This window comes from Ursus arctos, unplaced genomic scaffold, assembly GCF_023065955.2.
Source record: "Ursus arctos isolate Adak ecotype North America unplaced genomic scaffold, UrsArc2.0 scaffold_4, whole genome shotgun sequence".
Taxonomy (NCBI): domain Eukaryota; kingdom Metazoa; phylum Chordata; class Mammalia; order Carnivora; family Ursidae; genus Ursus; species Ursus arctos.
In genome coordinates, this window is record NW_026623056.1 from 43274449 (window position 1) to 43299892 (window position 25444).

The following is a 25444-nucleotide window of genomic DNA, read 5'->3' on the forward strand; positions in this document are numbered from 1 at the left end:
GATACACTCCATTTTTTGGCAGAGGGCCCTCCATGAGAAATACTGTTTAGTTTTCGTTGTAATTTCTAAAAGGCATGCTTTATGTTTTAGGGACTTTCTAATTTTTTACAACTTGGAAGAACATGTTTTCATTAAGTAACACTATGCCAAAGATGACATTACTCAGGATGTTAAAGTTGATGTGCAGACATTTCCTTGAAACGGATATACTTTACTCCTTCCCTTTGCTTGCTCGTACAAGCCCTGAGCCGGGCACAGCCCTGGACTCCAACGCTTCCTTTCTTACTGGGGTTTGTAATTCATTTCTTTTTCTGGTTCTTTCCTCCCTGTTGAGACTGTCGCTGGCCCTTCTGCAGAGAGTATGGTTGGTTCTCTGTATCTTTCCTAAGAAAACCATTTAACCCCAAATGGCATTATTGAACATTGTGACTTCTGCTTTGACTAGAATGAAGCCGATGACAAAGGAGCAGGTTTATAGGCTGATGTGAAATTCACCTGGGACACAGAATAATTAAGCAAATACAACAGAATCCCTTTTGAAATCGTCTATAAGATTTTGCAGATCTCTGCTTTAGGGTAATTTGAGAGGTTCTTTCCCTTCTTTTCTTTTCTTTGAAAAAGAAGGTAGCAGGGGCAGAGTGGGAAAACCCTGAACTTTGGACCTAGACAGACACTCTTGCTTGGAGTGTGGCTGGACAAGTCTTATCACCTCTCTCAGCTGCACCCAGTCAGCATGGGTAGAAATCGCTGGGTTTCAGAGTTGTAGGGACTAGAAGTAATTATGAAGTTCTAAGGCTGTTTTGAGGACTAAATAAATTAGCATATGTCCAACAATTAGCAAAGTGCCTAGAAAAAGCAAAAGCTTTATCAATGCCATGTATTCTTACTAATAGTATGAATAAAAATTATAAGACATAAGAAAGAAAGCTAGAGACGACAAAAAATTTAGCCAAACAATGGAATATTATTCAGTGTTAAGAAGAAGTAAGTTTGTGGTGAAAAGACAGGAAGGAAACTTGAATGCAAGAAAGCAATAGGAAAAGGCTGTATTCTCGATGATGCCAACTCCGTGGCATGTTGGGAAAGGCAAAACTGTGGAAGCAGTGAAAGACCAGGGGTTGCTAGAGGTTAAGGGCAGTGGGCACAGGGAGTGGCATGGGTGGAGGGGTGAAAGGGAAAAGCACAAAGGAGTTTTAGGGCAGTGAAAATAGGGGGAATGGTACTCCAATTACCATGTTTGCAAAGGGAAGATCTTACTCTACTCTTTAAGATTCTTTTAGGTGGTTTAAGAATTAAATTGACATGAGACCGATTATCAAGAGGAAATAAAATTTAATTATGTACCTACCGGGACTCCTAAGAATATTGAGGCCCACAGGTTGTCAGGCAATTGAGAGCTAAGGAGAATGGGGTGGGGTCTGGGACTTCAAAGGAAAGGAAGATAATTCACAGGAAGATGGAAGAGTAAATGTTTGGTAAACACATGTTGGCTGGGTCAGACAGAAAAGATGGGACACAGAGAGGAATTCCACCCCTCGTTCATATTACACTGTCAGTATCTATGGCGATAGCTCCCTTCTGGAGCAGCTCCTCTTATCTAAATTCTTTTAGGCAGTTAGAGGAAGGTCAAAGTTTCTTCCTGAGCCTTCTCTTTCTTAAAAATAGCCTAAAATCATCCACATGCCAAAGAGAGACATTTTGGGGTAGCAAATTTTGCTCCTGTTAAAAAAAAAATCCTACTGAGTAAATTTGAAGATATAATTGGCTTTATTAAGCCATGCCTGAATCAGACAGCATCCCATCTAACAAGTAGAGAAATGCTTCAAAGGACTATAGAAAAAGAAAAGTTTTTACAGGTAGAACAAGGAAGTCACAAACAGAAAAAAAAGATTATTTACCTTTCTCTGGGGACAAAGGGTCTTATGAGGCAGACTATCTCATCTTCCTCTGAGGGCTAGACCGGACCCATGTGACCAACGTTGGGGAGAAAGAATTTCCTGTCCCTTCAAGATCCTTCTGGTCAGACTAAGAACCAAATTGACACAAGATAGATTAACAGGGTAAAATCCAATTTAATTTTGTACACACGAGGAATGCACACAGACACAAAATTCCAAAGGGTCAGGCTGTTTGGTAAACACATGTTGGCTGAGCCATTCAGAAACAATGGGACACAGAGGACTGTGATGAAACAGACCTTACCAGGTTCCTCCTGTCTACCACACCTAGTTGGTATCATAATGTAGGTATTTATGGTGAAAGCTCTCTTCCTGGAGCAGCTCCTCTGTCTAAATTCTTTTACACAGTTGTGAGGGGAGATAAAGAGCTTTTCCTGAATCTGCTGCGTTTTCAATGCTTTTTAGGTCAAAATAATCTTCACGCCAAAGTGGCCCATCTTGGAGCAATCTGCCCTTGGTCTCTACACAGATAACCTTATTGGTGTTGACCAGAAAATTCCTGACTCATTAAAGACTACATTTCTGGGAGAGGTCAAAACTATAATTAGGTTAGGTATTAAGCCCTGGTTTGGTCACTTTACCTAAGTGATGTCACCTTGGGGCCAGGCTTTTCTTTTTAACATTTCCCTACAATGGATACCTGCCATTATGATTTCGTCCATGCTCACAGAACATCCAATACCAAGAGTGAACCCTAAGATAGACTGTGGACTTCGGGTGGCGATGTATAGTGTCAATGCAGGTTCGTCAGTTGTAACAAATATAGCACTCAGATGGGGGGGGGGTTTCGATCATGGGGAGGCTCTGCATATGTGGGGGCAAGAGGAATACAGGAAGTCTCTACACCTCCCTCCTAATCTTGCTGTGAACCTAAAATTACTCTAAAAACAATTAGAGTCTTAAGAAAGAATAAGCCAGAAAAGAAACAGAGAAAAAATATTGAGCAGCAAGAAGTCAAGTTGTGTCCTTTCCCACTTTGAGTGAAGGTCTTGACTTTCATGACTCTGGACAGTCATCAGTGGAAGAAAGATGGGGGCTGCCCGAGGCAGGGAAGACACAACTTGGAGGGAAATGGCAGGTGGCAAGGAGAACGCACGGGCTTCCAGGCAGCTGCAGTGTAACAGCATCGGGGAATCGCCTGAAAGTGGGAGATGCTATTATCATAAAAGCATACAAACAGGAAGTGCTGAAGTAGTCATTGTTTTAAAGTCACTTAGCCAATAACATGTATCTTCTTGTCTGAGTATAAACGTAATATATGTTCATGTTGAAAATTAGAATATACAGGAAAACACAAAGACTAAAATGAAAATCTTTAACAAACAGAGGATCATTCATCATTTAGGGTAACTCCTTGAAGTTTAAGGACATATACATATATATTTTTTAAACTTTTTTTTCTTCTACAAATTTGGACTTACTTTACAAAAGTAGCAAACCTAACTTTTCACTTAGCTGTGTAAGGTGAACATTGTCCCATGTCATAAAATACTCTTCTAGTGTATCTTTTTTAAAGTACTATTAAAACTTTCAAACATCGATACAAATGTACAGAGAGTAGAATAATGAACGTCCAGGTACCCATCACCCAGAGTCAACACCTAACAACTCATGGCCAGTTTTCTCTCATCTACTTCTCCCACCCAACCCTTGGACTCTTCCGAAGCAAATTCCAGATACCACGGAATTTCATCCATAAATATTTCTGAATGTGTGAATCCCTAGAAGTCATGGGATTTTTAGAAATATAATTACAATAACATTATCGCATCTAAGTAATTAGTAATAATTCCTTAAAAATCATCAAATTGCATTCATTGTTCACTATTTTCTGATTGTCTTATTATATTTTAACTGTTTGAATCAGGTTTGGGGTATATGAGAGATTAGGCACAAACCCTGAGTTTAATTTGAAGCATTGATGTGAATTCACGATATATGTTTATCTAAAACCATTGAGATATCTAAATTTCTTTTTTTTTTTTTAAAGATTTTATTTATTTATTTGACAGAGATAGAGACAGCCAGTGAGAAGGAACACAAGCAGGGGCAGTGGGAGAGGAAGAAGCAGGCTCATAGCGGAGGAGCCTGTTGTGGGGCTCGATCTCATAACGCTGGGATCACTCCCTGAGCAGAAGGCAGACGCTTAACGACTGCGCCACCCAGGCACCCCCAAGATATCTAAATTTCTAAAAACTCTGTACACCGAAAAGGCCCAGAAATAATGACAGACCCAGAAGCAAAGAACACTTCTAGTGCCAAGATCATAGACTCTGAATACCACTTTTCACTAAAAAAAAAAAAACCACTCAAGTTTCTTGGAGAAAGGTCCGATTTCAGGTCCAGGGCAGAAAATAATTAAGATGAGCCTGACACTTCATACACAAGAAAGCAAAGACAGTGTGCAAAAACACTGGGGTCATGTCTGAAGGGCTCGGGAACTGGGACAGGCTCCCATCAACAACGTGATCGTTTAACAAGGATAACATTCATGAGAATAACTTCACTACATTGAAATGCCTCGAAGATGTGTAAGTCCATGAGTTCAAAGTGATGCCCCTCCAACTTCGGAGTATTCAGAGGTTACTTTGAAAGATAGTAGGAAACAAGCTTTATTTGGATAATAAGCATTTTAAAAGAAAGTATCAAGTATTCATCTGGTCTTTCCCTCACAAATTCTATCCTAAGATAAATCGTTCATGAGGGGAAGTATCTCATAAGGAAGCTCATAAAAGTAGAAAAATGGTAGAATTAGAATAGCACCATTTTGTAGCCCTAATGATTTAATGACTCTAACATTGTCAAAGAATGAAGGAAATCAAGCAAAACAAACTATATATAACATTTATTTGTATGCAATTATTCATTTCTTCTCCAAACTTGCTATGATTTCCTGGCATGCCACACTGACTTTGAACTTGGCCATGAGACTGACTTTGAATAATGGAATGTGAGCAAACCTGACATATGCTGTCTCCAAACAGAAGCAGCGGCATCTGCATGGTCTGGCTCCGCCCTTCTCGAGCTTCTGTCCTTAACCATGGAAACAGTGAGCATCAGCTAGCAGCTGCTTCCTCACCCCGAATGCCAAAGTGAGAAGACATGTCAGGAAAACCTGGACTCATCCACAGCCTGCAGGAGAGAAGAGCTGACCTGCAAACCTAGGGAGCAAGAAACAGTATTAGTATTAGTATTAATAGCTTTAGTCGTAGTAAGCCACTGAGATTTGAGAAGTTTGCTAGAGAAGTAGTTTTGCCAAAAATATCAAACCTGACTTGGAGCAGGTTTCCATACTCAGCAATGACAGGAAATACAGGGGACCCAGCAACATGTTAAATGACATCATGGGATTCACTCAGCTCCATCCTGTGAGAAACCCTGTGGGACAAAAACCCTATGAGGTTTTTTTTTTTTTACAAAAAAAAATTGCAAAGAGTGAAAAGGAGATGGAAGAGGAAATTAAGATGAAAGGGACTTGAAAGACATTCAGCCAATTGCACTGTATATTTTAATTTAATCAGTAGCATTTGCTAGACACCCCTAGATTCAAGAGTGGCCAAGGGGTGACTACTTGCAGGTGGAGGATGGAGAGTCATGGACAGAATTTGGTTGTAGGCTGGGTGTCCACACCCACACCGCCTCTGCCCCTTGGGGTGGCACGAAGTTGAGGGTGTGCAGAGAAGGAGGGTGAGCCGGAGATCTCATCTGTACACTTTTTCCAGTCCTACAGTGTCGGGGGTTTACCAGATTGATCTAAAGAGTTCTCAAGATGGTCTTCTACAGGCAACGGGAGTCGGGGGAGAGCACTGAGCATGCGCGTGCCATGATGCAGTTCAGGAAGATGACTTCAGCAGCCCGGAAGAGGATGGGTCAATGCGGGTGGGAAGCGAGGCAAGCAGCTCGGCTCAGAGGCCCTCACAATGATGGGAACTGTCATCGGTGGTGAGGCAGCTGGGCTGGGGATGGAAACAGAAACACAGGAAAATCCAAACACCAGTAAATTACATGGTGACAGAATGTCCACTTGTGACAAAGTGCAGTATTGCTCACGCGTTTCCAGGTCATGAAATGATGATGGTATCTATAGTCAAGAATCAACTTAAAAATGTTGGATTTCATACCTGTGTCCGGCTTTACAGCAGGAAAGTCAGGGCAGGACTGGACGTGCCACCTCAGGAGAGTGGCCCCCCGAGATGGTGCCATCACGGCCGCGAAGCCTGGTGGCTGAGAGCGAACCGCAACATGACCATGATGGAGACAAAGAACTTTCCAGCAAGGAGGTGGAAGGCAGACAGGGGTACGGCGAAATTAAGGAAGGAAGCAGGGTAGTTATTCGTAGCTATTCTTCTGTTATAACTCTGAAATATGTGTGCTTAAAGACTGAATAGAAAGTAATTGATTTGAAATAGAAAAGCATTAAAGCTTGGAAATAGGGAAACATGAGAAATGACCCCGAATTAGATGTGTTTAAAATGGTTTTTAGGGCTTTCCTTTGGTCCATATAAGTCACCTTACCAAAACATTTTAATAAAACATTGTGAAAAAGTAGCCATTGGACTTTTTGGAGGAAAATAGTCCTTCAGATTCAAGGCAAACTGTATGACTGCAAATTATGAAAATTGTTGCAGAACTCCAAAAGGCAACTCTTAGCTCAGCGTGGGAGCTGAATTCCGTCCAATGGAGAGTATTTAGGAGCTCCCTACCTGTCCCATGTCAGCTTTCCTAGATGCAGACCCTGAGGTGACCAAAGGCAATTGTCTGGAGATGTGGACAGCCAGCCGTGGTCGTTCGCCCGCAGGCAGCATGTGGGGGACAGGTGTGCCAGCCGGTAGGGCAGATGTGAGTTGGGCATTGAAGGATCGTCTGTACCACCCAGTCTCCTTCCAGCTAGAGACACAGCACACAGCAGCAAATGAGGTGCTTCCAGCAAAACCAAACTGGAAAACAGTGAAGCAGCTAGTACAGAGGAAAGAAGCCCTGGGACAGAGGTAGCATACCTGGACTAAGGTTTCTCTCCCACCGAGGCCGTGAGATCTGGAGCAAGTGACTCGGCCCCTCTAAGCTAGTCTCTCAATTCGTAAGATTGGAAAAATAAAAATGCCCATTTTGAGTCCCATTAGAAAATAAGTATGATATACATAGAAGATATATTTAAATATGATATACTAGTGAATCATATATTCATTTTGTATATTCATAGAAAGAGGTCTGGGATGCTGTCCTGTTAGGGTTAACGTAGAGTATGAAATCAGCCATAATACCCCGCTTGCTCAAATGTAACAAGGAGGCCCCTACGGGCAGGGAAGATTTCAGGGAAGGGCAGGCCTTTGGAATGCTGAGACGTGCGTGACCACTCTGCCTGTGGAATGCCGCGGGGAGTTGCCTTCCCGAAACTTTCCTAGCCCAAGCAGCTGCCCTGTGATCTGAGAGATGTACGCATTGCACCTTAGGCTATGTTCGCAGAACTCGTAGACCATGCAAATTAGCATATCCTATCTTTCCCATAAACAGATCCTCCCAGTTTCTGTAAGACCCCCTTGTCAAAATCCCGTGCTTGAGGAACAGTGGTAAGGATTTGTGATTATCCTGAAGGACGGATAAAAGCAGGAGTAAAGAAGAGCAAAGGGTCTTTGCCTCTGAGCGTTGACCCCCTTGCTTACTTCTGTCTTTCACAACAAAGTTCGGAGTAATCGTTCATCCGTTGGTGCAGGGATTGCTGGCCATTCCCGGCGCTGTCCCCCAAGGTTAACTGTAAGTTATCCACAAGGGAGGGGTTTTGTGGGTAGTTACAGAGAGAGGTACACAGCATGGCAAAGAGCAGAGACTTTGGAGCCAGGTTGCTTTTGGACACAGGGAAAGTTGCTTAACCTCTCTGTGCCTCAGGTTCCTGTAGGATGGGTTACATAAAACCTGACCTGAGAAGGTTGCTTTGAGCATTAGAGGAGCAAATGTATGAAATCGTTTATAACAGTGCCTAGCACATGGGAAAGACAATGTAAGTATTAGTTCTATTGTTGTATCTTGCTTATTCCTGCTGTGTAATTTTTCTACAATGATTACATACTGATTTTACAATAAGAAAAATGTATAAAACCTAAAAAAAAGGTTCTTTGGAACATATGAACTGTTAATAACTGGCAGGCATTTTAATTAATTTCCATTCTAAGTGGAAATAAAATAATGAAAACTGTTAGTTTTCACATCAGAAAACAAGAGCCATAAGCTTTCTGCTGCTCCACTCAGACAGAAAAGGAGGGTCTTAGACTGAGGTGTGTGTATTTGAGTGCATTTCTGCGCTCTGTCTTTCTCCAGCCCCTGCACAGTGGTGGGCCTGAGGTCCTGGATCTGCTTTGTTCACAGCCACCTCTGCGTGGATGCAAAATCAGTGTTCCAACCATCGGTGGTGGGGGTCACCTCACTTTGTCGTCCAAGCTGTGCAGGGCTTCCTCTTCTTTAAGAGTGTAAAAAGGTAACAGCTGCTACCGCGTTCACCGCGGACAAATGAACACCAGATGGGCGAATCAGCTGCAGCTCCTGACCAAGGCTGAGCCCCAGGAACAACGAAGCCCCCCCTGAGACCAGACATCTCCCGGCCAGCATCCGCAGGCAGGGCCACATGCAAGGTCAGTGCCTTGTCCACACGTGGGGTGGCCCCCACATCAGGGGTGGGTTCAGGATTACCAACGGCTGCTTCCTCAGGGATCATCAGGTGATTGAGAAAGGGCAGTATTGAAGACATGTATTATTTGAATTGTTCAGTTCCCTAGGAAGTTTCCTCTTACTGCTTAGGAAGAATGAGGAAATGGCAGTGCATCACACACATGCACACACACGTGCACACGCACACACACGCACACACACGAACGCACACGTGCTGTAGGTCAAATTGTCATCAAGGAGCCAGTAGGACACCTCTTAAAATGGGCTGCTGCAATCACGCTTTCAATCCAGTCCCTACACTTTGCAGGTAATTGCAAGCCAGGGGCAAGCCACAAATACCATTAAACACAGGCATTATCGTTCCTGACGCCCACAAGCGCCATTATAATAATGAACTACCAATATGCTCAGATTCCTTGATCACACGGACCATACATTTCACAAGAACTTTTAAAGTCCACTAATGGAGGAATTCTCCACACTATAAGATCTCTTTGGAGGCTTGAGGATTTCAGAGGGATGAAGTTAATTGAGGTAAAACAAAAAATGGTAATGGATTTATTCTAAATTTAGAGAGCAGGAAGGTTTTTGCTTTTCGGTTCAGCTCTTTTCCTCCTTCTTTCTCTTTCTTTTCAGTGAGTCTATTAGCCTGACTCCCTTAGACCTAATTGGCAAATGGAAATAAATAAACTGTAGGCACCCACCCAAGCATTTTGAGATAATTTATAGCTGGAATGTGTACATATTGATCAAAACGGGCATCCTGCCATTGTTGATGAGGCCGCTGGCAGACGGACCTTGGAAAACTGAGCAAAAATATACCATGAACTGTAGAATAACTGAACATTTAAGTACGTATCACAAATAAAGCAATACAGTTTCTATCAGAGGAGGTTATTCCTGATGGAGCTAACAGCCTGCTTTAAGGTGTTAGGCATGAAAATATGAGATGATAGGGAACTTGCTTAATTTCCATATTTTAAAGAACTTCAACAAGACTTTATATGAAGGATAATTTAAAACAACACAGCCGGAGTTGGTGTGGGGACCCATTAGGGCTAATGTTTTGCTAAGACATAACAGATTTTGAGACAGAAATCAAGGTATAGGGACAAACCATGCTTCTCCGAATAAAGCATAAGTGGCAGACTCTCCAGGAAAAAGTGCTACTTAACATATTTTATAAATGCTCAGGAAGAGGGAGTACAGAAGAAGGAATGCCTTCAAGGCTATGAAGACAAAGGTTTGTCTTAACGGTACACTAGGGCCAACAACTGACTCTGTAGGGGGCGTAATGTGACATTTGAGCTTCAGGATGGGTAACTCAAGAGGAAAGACCTTTAAGAAAAAAAGAGAACAAAAATTACTAATACAATTATAGACTCTCACACGATCTGTCCAAATAATGAATATTCAGTGTCTTTTCTGTGCCGAGTACATGCATGTGAGTTCTGGAAAGGGAGGAAGTTGCATTATAAAGTTCTCCAAGGACAGGGGTCCATTTTGTTGCTAAAGTCAAAAAGGAAGATAAGCTCTAGTTGTCACTAGAATGAGAATTAGAAACAAAATGGAAAATATTCTTCAGCCTTTGCACAAAATCATGTTGTGTACACACCTGACAAACTGCTTCAATTCTGGACACGCAGAAATGTAGAGAAGCTCCCGAGGAGGGAGAAGCCCGTGGGAAGAAGAGGGCGTCTTCACATACGTGGATACGCATGCACCTTGAACATCCAGCTCGGAGGGATGGACACTCATTCAGAGAAATCCCAAGGCATTTTAAAGAGTTCACGTGGACTTAATGTTTAGCCTTCCTTTCTTGTCAACCTTCTTAAATAATGTATATATTTCACATTCCCGATTTTGATTTTTTCCCCTCTAATTCATTCTTCAATATTTAATCAAGTATCAGCACTCATTGCTCCAGAGAAATGACCCTTCTGAAAGGAATTAGCAATTTCCTAATTCCAAATCCTATAGAAAATTTTTTCTTCTCATTTACTTGACCTTTTCTCCCTCATCCATTCCCTTCTTGAAATTCTGTCCTCCCACAGCTCCCAGGATGCCCCTCTTCTGGCTTCCTTTCTGTCTCTCTGATTATTTCTTGTTCCACTAATTCCTCTCCTCTAATTTCCCCTTCAATTAAGTTATCCTTGCTTCAAGGACATCCTCAAGCTGCATGGCTGCCCATGATCTGAACTATGCCAAGACTTCAATGACAACCTATTCTCTACTCATTTCCAAAATTCTCCGCTCTCCCCGTCATCTCTACTCTGAGCTCTAGATCCGTAGTTTTGGTCCCCACTAGGACATCCCAGTTGTCTGTCCCTTACAAATAAAGACAACATGCCTAAAATCAAACTCGGGGTTCTCCCTGCACCCCTAACCTACTCTTCCTCGATCTCTGTCCCAATGAACGGAACCAGTACCAGAGCCCTTACTGGCACACACTGGGACTTGGGTGAATTGCTAAAAGGCACCCTTCCCTAGACTGGATCAGACCTACACCAGACTGGGCCATGGTTCTCAGGGAAGACTTTAACTCTCACTCCACTTCTGTGGGATGTCTTTGTGGAGTGTGCACACTGCACCCCAGTATGCAGTCAGTAGTCCCCCATCTCCTGATCATTCAAAGTTGGACTCTCAGAATCATCTCTGTAAGAGCTCACGCATTGGAGTTCTGTTCATTTTATATCAGAAATATCTGTACTATATGAAAAAAAACTTTTGCTTAATAGACCGGTGTCTCCATTCATACAGTATATATTAACAAGGCTCAATTTCTTTCTCCTTTGTTGAAATAAATAAGCATCAATAGAAGTTTGAATACGTTTGTCTTAGTCTGCCGTAGGTGCTGTAACACAGCACCACAGACTGGACGGCTTAAATAACAAATATTGATTTCTTAGCACTCTGGAATCCGAGATTGGGGTGTCAGTATGTTCAAGTTCTTGGGGAGGACCCTCTTCCAGGTTGCTAACTGCTGATTTCCCATTGTATCCTCACGACAGACAGAGAGCAGAAGCAAGCTCGCCCATTACTCTTACAAAGGCGCAAATGCCATTCATGGAGGCTTTACCCTCATGACTTCATCTCATCCTTCTTACCTCCCAAAGACCCCACCTCCTAATATAATCACACTGTGGGTACGGTTTCAACATACAGACTTTGGGGGGACACAAACATTCGGTCCACATTTTTCTTCCCTTAGTGCGGTAGATGAATCACTAGGGCAGACTTATACCGCTTGAAGACTACTGATCATAGGGTTCAAACTCTATAGCATAATGTACGAGACCTTTAACAACTGCTCACAGAACGGCTTCCCAGCCCCACGTTTCCTTCCTCTATGGTTGCTCCACCCAGAGCCCAGTCTTTAGTGTGTCTTGGATGGATCCACATGGGTTTCTGCCTCTGTACGTTTGCCTATGCCATGGCTTTATCTGGAATCTCCTTACCCTTCCTTTCCCTAGTGCACTTTCCCTGTCTTTTAAGGCTTCACTCAAAGGTTGTTTATTTTGTCAAATTTCTTTCATCCTTCTCTCACTCTCTTCCACCCCAACTGCCACCCAGGGAAAAGTTACTGCCTCCCTCTGCTGTGATCCCTAGTTCCTTCTACATGAAATATGTACAAAAAGCCTCTCATGCTAGTTGGTTAGTTTTTTTTTTTAATAACTTTATTTTCCACTAGATTTTACTCTGTCTGAAATAGATGTCTTATTCAGCTTTGTATACCAAAGGCTTAGGATTGTTTGACACATTGTAGGTGCTTTGTGAAGGTTGAATGAATGAATAAAATGAATGAATATACTTAATTAAAGTTCTCTTCAAATATACTGGGCTTCTCCAGGAAGCAGAAAGTTTTCTTTCCCTGGTCCAGGCGGAGGCTGGTAGAAGGAATTCAAACATTGACTAGATGTGTAGTCTAGATATGCTTTAACATACCTGAGCAAAATGTGTGGGCCAACAAGCTGCTTCCCACTTCAAAATATCATGTCATCCTCCCCCACCCCAGTGGGACACCTTCAGCATCTGTAGAAAGTATTGGGGTCTTATACATCTGCTGCCTAATTTTGCCAAATACTAAACATGCTACAAGTACTTCTATCCCCTAATTCTATTGTTCGTTGCAGTGGTTTTGAAATATATCCATATATCCTTTGTTACCCTCCCTTCCTTCAAAGACAGAGCCGAATTCTCCTCTCCCTGAATATGGCCTGGCTTTCTGACTTACTTCTAAGAAATAAAAGCAGGTCTTTTATATAAAAAGAATTTATATATATATAAATTTATATATATATATATATATATATAAAAGCAGGGGGTGGTGTAAGGCTTCTGAATCCAGAATTTTATATTACAAAAGGCACTGTGGCTTTTTCCTCATTTGCTTACACTCTCTTGGATGATTTGCTCTGGGGAAGTTAGCTGCCCCGTCAGAACGTTCCAGTTCCTTACAGTGATGTGGGGTGAAACTTCCGAATCCTGCCAACAGTCACTCGGTGAACCGTCTTGGAAGCAGGTCCTCCAGCCCTAGTCAAGCCTTCAGATGACTGTAGCCCAAGAGCATTTTGACTGAAACTTGTTGAGAAACCCTGAGCCAAAGCCAGACCTCAGAAACTCTGTGAGGTAATAAATGTTTGTTGCTTTAAGCTGATAAATTTTGGGGTCATTTTTTACATAGCAAAAGATAACAAATACATGCAATGAGATTTTTTGTTTTGAACAACTCCCCGCATATTAGAAATAGGCTCTCCTTCCTCTCTACATCCTCTGGAAAAAGATACCATTAAGCGGGAAAAGAAAATAATATTTTCCAAGGCAGAAAGTGAATTTATGGAACTCATTAGCCCATGCGGTGTAATAATGTGAATGTATTCCTACATTCAAGAAGGGCTTCGCTATATTTATGAATGATATTCATCTATTCATTCACTCCCGAGTCACTTAAGAGCCCCTTTCTGTGTCAGTCACTGTGCCTGATGATGGTAGAATCCTTCTTGGTTATTAAGGAAAATGATTTTTGCTCGGAGGAGGCATCTGTAGTCCTGTGAGTTTGATGTAATGGCAGACATCCACCCCCTCCTTCCAACCCGCCACAGTGGCCTCTGGGAGAGGAACTGGGATGTGAAGTATGGAACTCGGAGAGGATTAATTATGCCCTCCTAGTTAAGGTTTTTGAGTTGATCACTCACTGACTTCTAATGATAAACCCATCATTTTTATCTCTGCAGCATCAAGTGGAGTTCTTTTCATTTTCAGAGACGAAATATGCCCTCTCCACAGAGAGCTGCAGACATGAAAAGGAAAGGTGCATATCATAGAAAATCAGTAGAGTTGAAAACCTCGAGTCTCATCATGCTTTTCCCAGCCAGAAATTTTCAGACACTTCAACAGGAAACTTGTGGCACAGATGGAAAATGAATTTCGTCTAAGTTAAGCAAAGTAAATGAGAAAAAAAAAAAAACCCTCAAAGATCAAAAAGCTGTGTAAGAGATACTCGAAGGACCCAGATTATATAAATGCTTATAAGCTCTGGGTGTTTTCCTGCAGTGCTATTAAGAAACCTGTAATTAAGGTGTTGGAGGTTTTCTTAAACACACACACACACACACACACACACACACACACACTCAATCCCCTCTTATAAAAAACAGTGGTAGGTGTGTGGAGCAGTTTCTGTGCCCCAGGAAGGAAGTGTGCTTCACATGGAAATGCAAGCCCCCTCAAATCAAGTCAGTGTAACCCGTGGAAAGATCTAATTTGCTGTACCACTGAGAGCTCATAGGCAGCAACACCTCCCTGGGAGCCCGCCATCCCTCCTACAAACTCCAAAGATGCATGAGAAACCCTGCCACTGAGCCGAGGAAATGCGTTTCCTATCCAGAGCCGCGGAGGGCATCTGTGTGACGTTCCTGTCACCCTCTAACTGGGTTCGGGTGCACGCTGCTTCCCTGCAGTCTCTCGGGGGCGAAGCCACCATGCCTCAGCTGGGCGGGGTTTGGTGCAGGGCACAAATGCAACCTTGACGTGTTTTTAGCACAGCCAGGGCCAAACTGCCAGAGCTCTTTTCCCAGTGCTGACTCACAATTGAAGTGTGTGAATAATTTAGACCCACTGTCATTGGAAAAAGCAGTTCAGACCATGGTAAACGTTAGTAACTCAGAGTCAACCAAAAACATGTGTTATGGGGAGACCCAGAATTCCCTATTGTTCCTTTAGGAAATGACTCTCAGAATGTGGCCCCTAGACTAGCAGCATCAGCAGCATCTGGAATCCAATACAAATGAAAATTCTCGGGCCCCTCTCTAGACCTCCCGCAGCATAACTCTGGGAATGGGCCCAGCAATCTGTGTTTTCACCAGCCTTCCAGGATTCTCACGTACGGTGAAGTGTGAGAACCACTGCCTTAGAAGTATGAGTCATGATCCAGTTCTGTGGCTATTTACAGAATAATACAAATGGTAGAACAGAACCTACTCGGTTGTTTCCTAAGGTTATAAAAGAATTCGACTTTCACACCTTCAGGTGAGAACTTATGGCTTCTTGTCTTCCCTCACTAGCTTCAGGAGCCATGGTGAAAATCTGAGAGTACCTCTCCTGACTCGTTAGGCTGACAGCTCCTGTGACGTGTGTGAGGCCTGGGTCGGTTCATCTCGAACCTTCTAAACATGCCTTCCAAGTCTAGCTGATCCCATTTCACATCGGATAATGCCTACCTGGAGGTGAGGGACAATCGCAGAGCTGCTGGCTGGCGTGTTGCGATTGTGTCACTGTGTTTTGACTGTGAAAGTCACGAAGGCCCACACACAGGAACATTCTGTCCAGCAGCGAACAGTCACTTCCAGGCATCACAGAACGGTACTGGTTTCGGGGCAGAGACAGGAAGAGGACTGTGATATCACAGCATCATTCCTTCCTGCCACTCAAACTTCACTTAGAAAACGTGGGCTTCCTTCAGAATTAAAAAGGAGGAGGGCCCACACCTTCCACTTATATAAAATAGCCTCTCAATTCAAAGCTCTCACAGCTATTAAGCTAATGTTAGTACAGGGCTTCTTGACTTACAACTTCTAAGAGCTAAATAACGGCATGTGTACAATTATTATAAGCAACAGGGAGCAAAAATGCCAGTGCACACAAAAACCACTAATCAAATATATCGCTGTTCTCCTTGACATGCTTACTCTGTTCCACAGAGATCACTAGTCCCAGGAAACTGACCTGTCATTTCTTGAATCATAACCATCCAGTGACACAGCTCTGAACATGAGATTGTTTTTTTCTCCCAATGTTTAGTAAAAGAGATTTCTACAATCACGTTTCTTCTATAATGGTAGTCAGAAATGACTAAAAACATGGTTCAGAGATCTTTTGAGATGCCATACACTGTAATATGTAACTCTCATTCTGTTTTGTACTGGGTTATTTTTATAAGAGAAGATTCCAGAATGTCTTGTAGTGGTACTTACTATGAACACATAGGAAGATCTGTTCCTCCCTAAAGGTAAGGAAGTGGCAGAAGACTCCAGACCAGAAGAGAAGCTCCCGGGGACACTCTCCAGCCCTGGTTTTACAAAAGGTTCTCAACCATATCAAAGAGATCATCGTCTCACTAGTCCTAGAACAGGCCTGGAAGAAAAAAAAACAGTATTTAAAACTCCTGGCCTGATTTTCTCAACAACTTTACGATTTCTGTCAATGCTGTCACCATGATGCCCCACACTGCAGGTATCTCAGAAATCCTTAATTTTAGCCCCCATGTCTACAGTGGTAGATGTCCAGCAGTTTCCAAAGGCATCTCAATTTCTATCCTGTTCTCATGCAGTGGGTAACATTATTATTTGATTAATGCAACAGTAATTCTCAGCTCCCCCCTTCTTTATCCTCATCCACCTTCTACCATTGGGGCTGAAAAAGTGAGATGATTTGCTTTCCCGGGTTCCCTTTCAGCCAGAAGTGAGTAAGCATGTGACCCAAATCCAGCTAATGAGCCAAAAAGAGGCTTTCGGAAAAGCTCATGGGATAAAAGATACAAAAGCCTTTGGTTCTGCCAATTCCATCTTGCTTACAGTGCTGGTGTTGGAACATTATGCCCAACTGTGGTGGCAATCGTGTGACCTTGGGGGGCAACTTGAGGATAAAGCAATTCCAGTGAGAATAGTCCAGGGATAGGCTGGAAAAGAACCTGAGTCTCTAGAGATGTCACTGAGTCATAGGATTGCCCCTGGAACTCGCTGAGATGTAAAATAATCAAGTGCCCTCACTGATTAAGATATCATCAAGTGGGTTAGTTATTATTGGCAGCCCAAGTCATTGCTATTTCAAAAAATATGCCATGGATCATAAATTGTGTTTTCATTTGGGGTTTAGAAAATAACAATGTATACGGCTAATCAATAAGTTATATCAAAATTTCATCTGGAAGGGCTTCCATATGTGCTCCTTTCTCTCCATTCATGCTGTCACCTTACTTGACATAGGGATCAAAACTTGTTGTTAGGGGCTGATTGTTTCTGTCCCCGCCCAACATTTATATGCTGAATCCCCAGCCCCGAATATGATAGCATTTGAAGCTGGGGCCTTTGGGAGGGAAACAGAGTTAGAAGAGCTAATGAGGGCGGGGCTTCAGTCCCATGGGATTAGTGCTCCTTTCAGAACAGACATCAGAGAGCTTGCTCCCTTTCTCTCCGCACCGTGTGAAGACACAGAAGGCAGACACCCATAAGCCAGAAAGAGAAATTTCATCAGACATCAGCCATGCTGACACCCTGATCTCTGACTTCCAGCTTCCAGAACTGTGAGAAAATAAACGTTTATTGTGTAAGCCACCCCATCCATGATAGTTTGTTATGGCAGTTTGAGCAGAGTAATACACATGATTTGGCCTAAGAATCTTTTTATAAGTAAGTTTAGTATTAATTTTTCTTTCGGAGACATTATAGACAATACATTAAGAAAAATAAAACTATTTTTTATCAGTTTGTATATATCAGGAGCTTTAATCCTTAACTTCCTTATACATAATAACAATTATTGTTGCTGATGTTGTCATTACAGATGAGGAAACCAAAATCTGGAAAGGTTAAGTAATAATATGTCCAAGGTCTGTCTGATAAGGGTCAGAGGTGTTTCAACCCCATAATCTGTCTTATGGCAATGACTCTATTTTTTCCTCCTCATCTAATTAGGAAAGGATGCTGTATTTTGTCAAATGCTTTTTCTGCATCGATTGAGAAGATCATATGGTTCTTGTCTTTTCTTTTATTCATGTGCTCTATCACATTGATTGATTTCCAAATGTTGAACCACCCTTGCATTCCATGAATGAATTGCACCTGGTTGTGGTGGGTAATCCTTTAAACGTACTGTTGGACCCTATTGGCTAGGATCTTGTTGAGTATTTTGGCATCCATGTTCATCAGGGATATTGGTCTGTAATTCTCCTTTTTGATGGGGTCTTTGCCTGGTTTTGGAATCAAGGTAATGCTGGCATCATAAAACAAGTTTGGAAGTTTTCCTTCTATTTCTATTTTTTGAAACAACCTCAGTAGAATAGGTATTATTTCTTCTTTAAATGTTTGGTAGAATTCCCCTTGGAAGCCATCTGGCCCTAGACTCTTGCTTTTGGGGAGGTTTTTGATTACTGCTTCAATTTTCTTGCTGGTGATTGGTCTGTTCAGATTGTTTATTTCTTCCTGTTTCAGTCTTGGTAGTTTATAAGTTTCCAGGAAGGCACCCATTTCTTCTAGATTGCTTCATTTGTTGGCATATAGTTGCTGGTAATAATTTCTAATAGTTGTTTCTATTTCCTCCTCATCTAAACCATCTTCCCCCCCCCCATTCTTAGAGAACTTGGCTTGTTCCATTCATGAAACTCTTTAGATGGTCATTCAGTATTGGTATTTGTATATAATAAAAGTATGTACATAATCATTGGCAACATAATAAATACAGAGTCAAAAGGTTACTGCTTTACATTCCTTGTTCATTTTCACACTCGGAGCCTCTGAGACCAAGGACTCTGAACCTGAGACATGAGGTCTGAACCCTGAGGTGCCAACAGCTGAAGTGCCTGGTGCTTGATGAGGAATTTAGACTCCTGTATACTTTTGTATTCATTACTCTGAGGGTTTTTATAACAAAAACTATATTTTAGTAAAGATTGATGAGACCTTTAATTAAAATTACGATGTAACACTTTAATGGGCGACTAAGATAAAAAGTTGGGAATGAAATATTTTGCAAAACTGAATCATTTTCTCACCATTTAAAATGATAGGGTATAGAATAATATGTCCTTGAATAAGATTGTGAGTAGAAATTTGCCACGTCAGAGATTCTATAAAACTCTTGGAGCACTAAGGACATTTCAGAGATGTTAATTGTTGTTATCACTTATAAAAACACCAGTGATGAGATCATTAGACATACTGCCCGATCTAAATCCTAGTAAAAAAAAAAAAAAAAAAGCTAGTGCAAAAACATGCTATCAGGAAAGTACCTCAAAATTATTATCTGCTAATCTAGTCTAGAAGGCTTAATGAATATTTAATATATACTTATTTAAGTGCATTTATCATATAATAACAATTGGATTTAAACAAGATAAAACTCAAAATATCTTTTGTCTCATTTCTTTACAAACCATTGGTATCATTTTAGGTAGGCGAACCTAAGAAAGGAATAAAAAAGCACCTTCAACTCGAACACTCTGGTACTTTTTAAAAACCACCTCGCCCTTGTTCTGACTGCCTAAAAATAAAAATGATTTAGAAGCAAGCAGGTTTGAAACAATCTTTAAGTCAAGTAGTATATAAAAGAAATTATAGGGGGTAACATGTTCTATGCTATGTGGGAACAAGTATATAAAAATGTCAAAATAATAGCAATAAAAAGACTATAAACTTCATCCTCATGTCCAGTCAGGAAATGAAAGATCTTTGTACAGCCTGTGTTTGAAAAAGTTAAAGTGCCGTATGAGTTAAAGACATTGTAGGAGCAGGTCATTACTACTTCTCAGAAAGGATAAGGGGAGAAATACAGACAACATAAAAGTGGTTGTTTTAGAACTTTCTTTTCCTTCCTTTGTACATGGGCTTTCACGGGGAAAATAAAAGCAGACTGGTTTTGCACTCGTGTGTCTTTGAGTGTGACCAAGCTCTGGACAAAGGCCAGTGGACTCACACATCCTCCTTCATCACGTTTCTTGTACCTTTCCTTCTCTTTGCTGCTGTGCCCCCCCCCCCCGCCTGATTCCAAGGTAGAGGCCCTCAGTGTAGACCCCACCTGTACCTGCCTCTTAGGAAACACCCCTATGTCCTCATCTTCTCTCTCCCTGTCCTTCTCCACGAGCATTTACCTGCCCTGAACTCCATTCTCAAGAGTCTTGCTAGGAAACTTGCCAATTGGATAAACAATATACGCAAAAATGTTTCTCACTGATACATGCCTGACCTAGAAGACATCTCCTTTTAATGCCTCATGCCATCAGGAAAATGGCATAGACATCTCTGGCAAAGCTGCCAATAGAGGAAAATCCTGTGGGCCTTTCAAGGTTTTCCTGTGAAACATTTTTACCCATATTCCCAAACTGTATCTAATCCAAGCAAGACTTCACCTCCTAGGCTTAGTTTCACTTCCTGGTTCCAACAGGAGAGCCCATAAAACACTAGGCTTTATATTTGGAGATCTCCTTACCTTAAAGATGTCTTCATTTATACTTCATGTATATATACATACCTACACATATATATCATTTATACATAATTGATATGTATATTAACCACTATTTTAATAAATTGAGACTTTGGGCTTGAGTAGAAATTTTATTTATATGATTGTATTTATTTTCTACCACAGCACAACCAATCAGCACAAACAATGACTTAAAGCAACAGCCATTTACTAGCCCATAGTCCTGTAGGTCAGAAGTCTGGGTAGGCTCAGCTGAAGGCTCTCCACTTAGGTTCTCTCAGGGCTGAAACCAAGATGTCAGTCCAGCTTATTTGGAGCCTCTTGGAAAGGGTCACTTCCAAACTCATTCAGATAGTTGGCAGAATTCCATTTCTTCTGGTTATAGGGCTGAGGTCTCTACTTCGTTGGTGGCTGTCACGTAGTTCCACTTAACTTCTTAGAGGTCACTCTCAGGTCCTTTTGCTGAGGGTCCCTTCATCTCCACAAGAGCTTCACATTCATTCCCTAGCTTCCAAAATCCCTGACTTCTTCTGCCAGCCACCAGAGAAAACTCTGCTTTTCTAGGGCTCCTGTGATTAGGTGGGCTCATTTGGATAACCTCCTTATCTTAAGGCCCACTGATTAGTAACTGTAGTTACATCTGGAACATCTTTCTTGCCACGGAAGATAACATAACAACACAAGTATAATTGGGGGCAGAGTTCACGAGGGCCATCTTAGAATTCTGTCAACCATAGTAATCTTCTAGAAATATACTTACAATGCTTTAATAGTCATCTTTGTTTTTGTCCTTTTTTATAGGTGATTTATGTACATGTCTTAGCTGTCTCCAATAGAAAGATAACTCCTTAGGGCAGAGAAGTTTGGGGTTCTTTTTTTTCCCCTCAATAAATTACATTGGAAGAGAGAGAGCTGAAACAAACAAAAAAGTAAACGATAAAGAGGGTGCTGAACTATAAGACGGTGCTGAATCCGACGGCAAAGAGATAAGTTGCAATTTAGGTAGGGGATTTAGAATTTTGTCCATGGAAATTAAATTAAGTAATAAAAAGTTGAAAATGTGGGTGAGGATGGAACTTGAAAGACAAACAGAAGGCCACATATGATAGGTTGGGAATGAAACTACATTTTATCCCAGCTGAAAACTGCAAGCTTGAAGTCTACCAGGGATAAAGCCACTCAAGCCAGATTGTAAAAAGGGACTCAGAGGCATGACCCTGAGGCTCAGGTAACGCCATCCCTGAAGAACATCTGGATGCTGATCCCAGGCCGTATCCCTACCCTGACCTGGAGCAGTAACGTCCTCATGGGCCCAAGTCTTTCATATGTGAGCACAGTACACTGCCTCTCTCTCCATCGACCTCTTGTTTCCAGCTTTACTGACTTACAATTGAGAAATAAAACTTTATATATTTAAAGTACGCAACATGATGATTTGAAATATGTAGGGGCGCTTGGGTGGCTCAGTTAAGCATCTGCCTTCGGCTCAGGTCATGATCCCAGGGTCCTTGGGATTGAGTCCTGCATGGGGCTCCCTGCTCAACAGGGAGCCTGCTTCCTCTGTCTGCTGCTCCCCTGCTTGTTCTCTCTTTCTCTCTCTCTCTCTCTCACGCACGCAAGGGCTCACACTGACAAATAAACAAAATCTTAAAAAAAAAGAAATATGTATACTTTGAGAAATGATTAACACAATCGGGTTAATTAACACATCCATCACCTCATTTGGTTACTTTTTGTGTGTGTGAGAACTTTGAAGATCTATTCTTTCAGTAAATTTTGAGTATGCAGCTCAGTACTATTGATCAGAGTCAACGTGCAGTACATTATTCCCGGAACTCATTCATCTTATAACTCAAGGCTTCTACCCTTTGGCCAACACAACTCCCCATTTCTCCCATCCTCCCAGCCCTTGGCAACTACCATCCTACTATCTGCTTCTAAGTTTTGATGTGTTTGGCTGCTTCTTCTTTTTTTTTTTTTAGGTTCCACATATAAGTGAGATCATACAGCATTTGTCTTTCTCTGTCACACACAGCAGGCTCCCGATGATAATCTACTCCCCCAGCTAGATAACGGTATGCGAGTCCAGGAAGGCATACATTCAAACAGAGGTGATCTTTTTTGTGTAAGCTGCTTTGTAGTTATTGTGCTGTTTTATATATGCTTTATCCGTCTTAAGCTTTTTGAAATAGATAAGAGAATCTGTTTCATTAAATTAATAAATTTATCAAATTTATAAGAGTTTTATAAAGGTTACAAATAGCGTGCATGTTAGACTTGTAACTTTGTTTTATTAGCTGTTTGAAATACTGGACAGAATCAGTTTATCAAATTGGCAATGATAGTTTGAAATGTCTAAGAAAACCTAGCTAATAAAGTTTCTGAGTAGTGTAATATTTGAGGGGTTTAAGGCATTAAATTTATAAGCTAATATAGCATTCATTAAATAACAGGTAAAGTGTTTAAAATTGTAATGCGACCTTAGATATGCAAGTATAGTCACAAGATTTGTGAGTTAAAAGGAAAGTTTTGTAAAACTAGGGAACAAAATTTATACCTTTTATAAACTGAATATTAACCCAAACATAAAAAACTAAATATTTTTGCACAAAAACACCTTTTGAGAATAAAAACTCAGTTACCATTATTAAACACTGAAGAACAATAAAACTCTAATAAGATCAATCATAGTAGCTACTATTTGTTATGCTACACTGCATGTCTGTTCTGTGATATATGCTGAGTCTGTTCATTATTTGTTTTTGAAGATGATACTTTATAAATAAAGTACCTTTCTCCTCAACAGTGTGTTGAACTGAGCTGAAAATGTTTTTAAATGTGAAAATATTACCTCACATACTAGTTGGAATTCCTTTGATTACAAGTAACAGAAAACTGAAGTCCAAGCGTTTTAGTAATAATAATAATAATAATAATAGCAACAGCAAGAAGAAGAAAGTGATTTACTGGTTCAAGTAATTTAAGGAGAACAAAGATAGAGGAAGTACACCACTCGGATCTCCCTTCCAAAAAGAAGCAGCTGCCTGAATGTGAGGAGTGTGGGTAACTGATAGCCATGGGCATGTGGGTTTCCTCCCAGTCTTGAGCTGGGACCATACGCTTTGCAGACAGCCCTGGTAATAAGCACGGCAGGGGAGTCAGGGCCTGGGCATTTCTGCCTAATGTGGGGAGCCTCCCACAAGCAATCTTTATTCCAAAGCTCCCTGTTGTATTGACCAAGACTTTGTAAAATCGGCATCTGGGCGTAGGCTTGCCTGCCCAACCCTGGCCCCCTCACCCCTACTTTCAGAGGGGTCGGACCTGAATCAAAGGGCTAAAGACTTTCACCGCCCAGTACAATTCCTCTACATTCACCTTCCCCCAGTATTACCGCAGTAGGTCTTGGGTGCAGGTAATCCTCTCGTCTGCTTACCGAAGGACCCGAATGGTCCAGCAGTTTAATAATGCCACGGGGCCCGCGTTCTGTCGTCTCTCTGCCCTCCTCGGTGCAGATTAGCCCTAAGGCTGCCACTCTTCCCGAGAGCATCGCCTGCCGCTAACTGCTTCCACCTTCACGAACAATGGAAGAAGGGAGCATCTTTTTTTGTAGCGTTCAGGAGAGCAGAAAATCATTTTCTTCTCCAGATGCTACCCATCAAACATCTGTCCCTTGAAACCCTTTGAATCGTGATCTTATCCCAACCGCGTGACTAGAGCCCATCCCTAGAGCTGCTATGAGATCAATTCCAACCAATCTACAAGGCTAGGGAACTCTGAGTCCCATTGGAAAGGGGAAAGAGAGAGTCAATGCTAGAGAGGCAACCGCGGCATTTTCCTGTGATGCTTATTTTAATGATGTTTCTCCTAGGAAGAAGAAACAAGTCATATTACCCAGACCAGTAAACTTCGGAAATTCATTCTTGCTGTATGTGGTTCACTGGGTCATGCAACGGACCTAATATGAGGCCACAGTCAAGGCTGGCTGCACAGAACACTTAACTTCTATGACCATCACCCACGCAGGGTCCTTATTTTACAATCACTAGGGAAATGACCCTTTGCACTATTAACAAACTCTTTTTCTTTTTTTTTTTCATTGATTTTGAGCCCCAGACCATTATTTAGTTTTTCTGTTTTCCTCTGGAGTAAATCATATGCCCCCATTTGGTTTATTCCTCAAAAATACTTTATGTGTTTTGGTTATTTGCAGCTGTTTTATGAAAACAGTCACATACCAGTTAGGTTCTTAGTTCCAGATTAAAAGGGTAAGGATCCTTGAATACCACCTAACATTCCACCACAGAATTAGTCACATGAGGACACTGCTGTTACCAACAGTGGGCACAGACCCTGCAGCATAAATGTCATATTACCCAGCTATAAAAAATGGCATGGATTCCTCAGGGTTCGTTCTTCATGTCACCAGTCCGCATTCAAACAGGGACCAGCGTATCTGATTAGCCGAGCTCTGGCTGCAAGGAAGGTAGTAGGTGGAGAGTTCCTATCAATTTCAGCTTCTAGAATGGGAGATAAACTCTATCTCACAAGGTAGAAGATTCCAGATACTGGATTCTTCACATTTGTTTGTGTTCTGCTACAGTCCCATGTATGATCTTCAGAAGGATGTGATGAGAGTTTTCCTTAGTATCGCCTTCTACGAGAAAAAAACACACTAGTGCTCAAATGTCTGAGGCAAGCCAAGTGTCAGTCACAACTGTCAACAATCTTACTCAGTTTGGACTCCTTTGGGGAAACTGGTTGCCATATAAATGATAACACCTGTATTTCCTTTTTGTTATGTTAGTAAGACAAAAATATATTGCCTTTATTAATGCTGAGCCCATAGACTTTCACAGGGTATTTGCCACCATTTCTATAAACATTCATCTCAGAAAGATTAAATTCAACTCAGCAAATGTTTATTCAGCTCATAATAAATGTAAGATCTTGTGCTAGGCACTGGGGAAGACAAATTTGTCTTAAATTGTCACTGTGGTGACTACTTAGTTGTTATTTTAATACCATCATCATAGAAGAATTGGGTATTAACTATTCATGATCTACTTTTATATTTCACTGTCAATTTCCCATTATTTGCAATTCTACAGAAGAGCTCCAAAATCTCCACA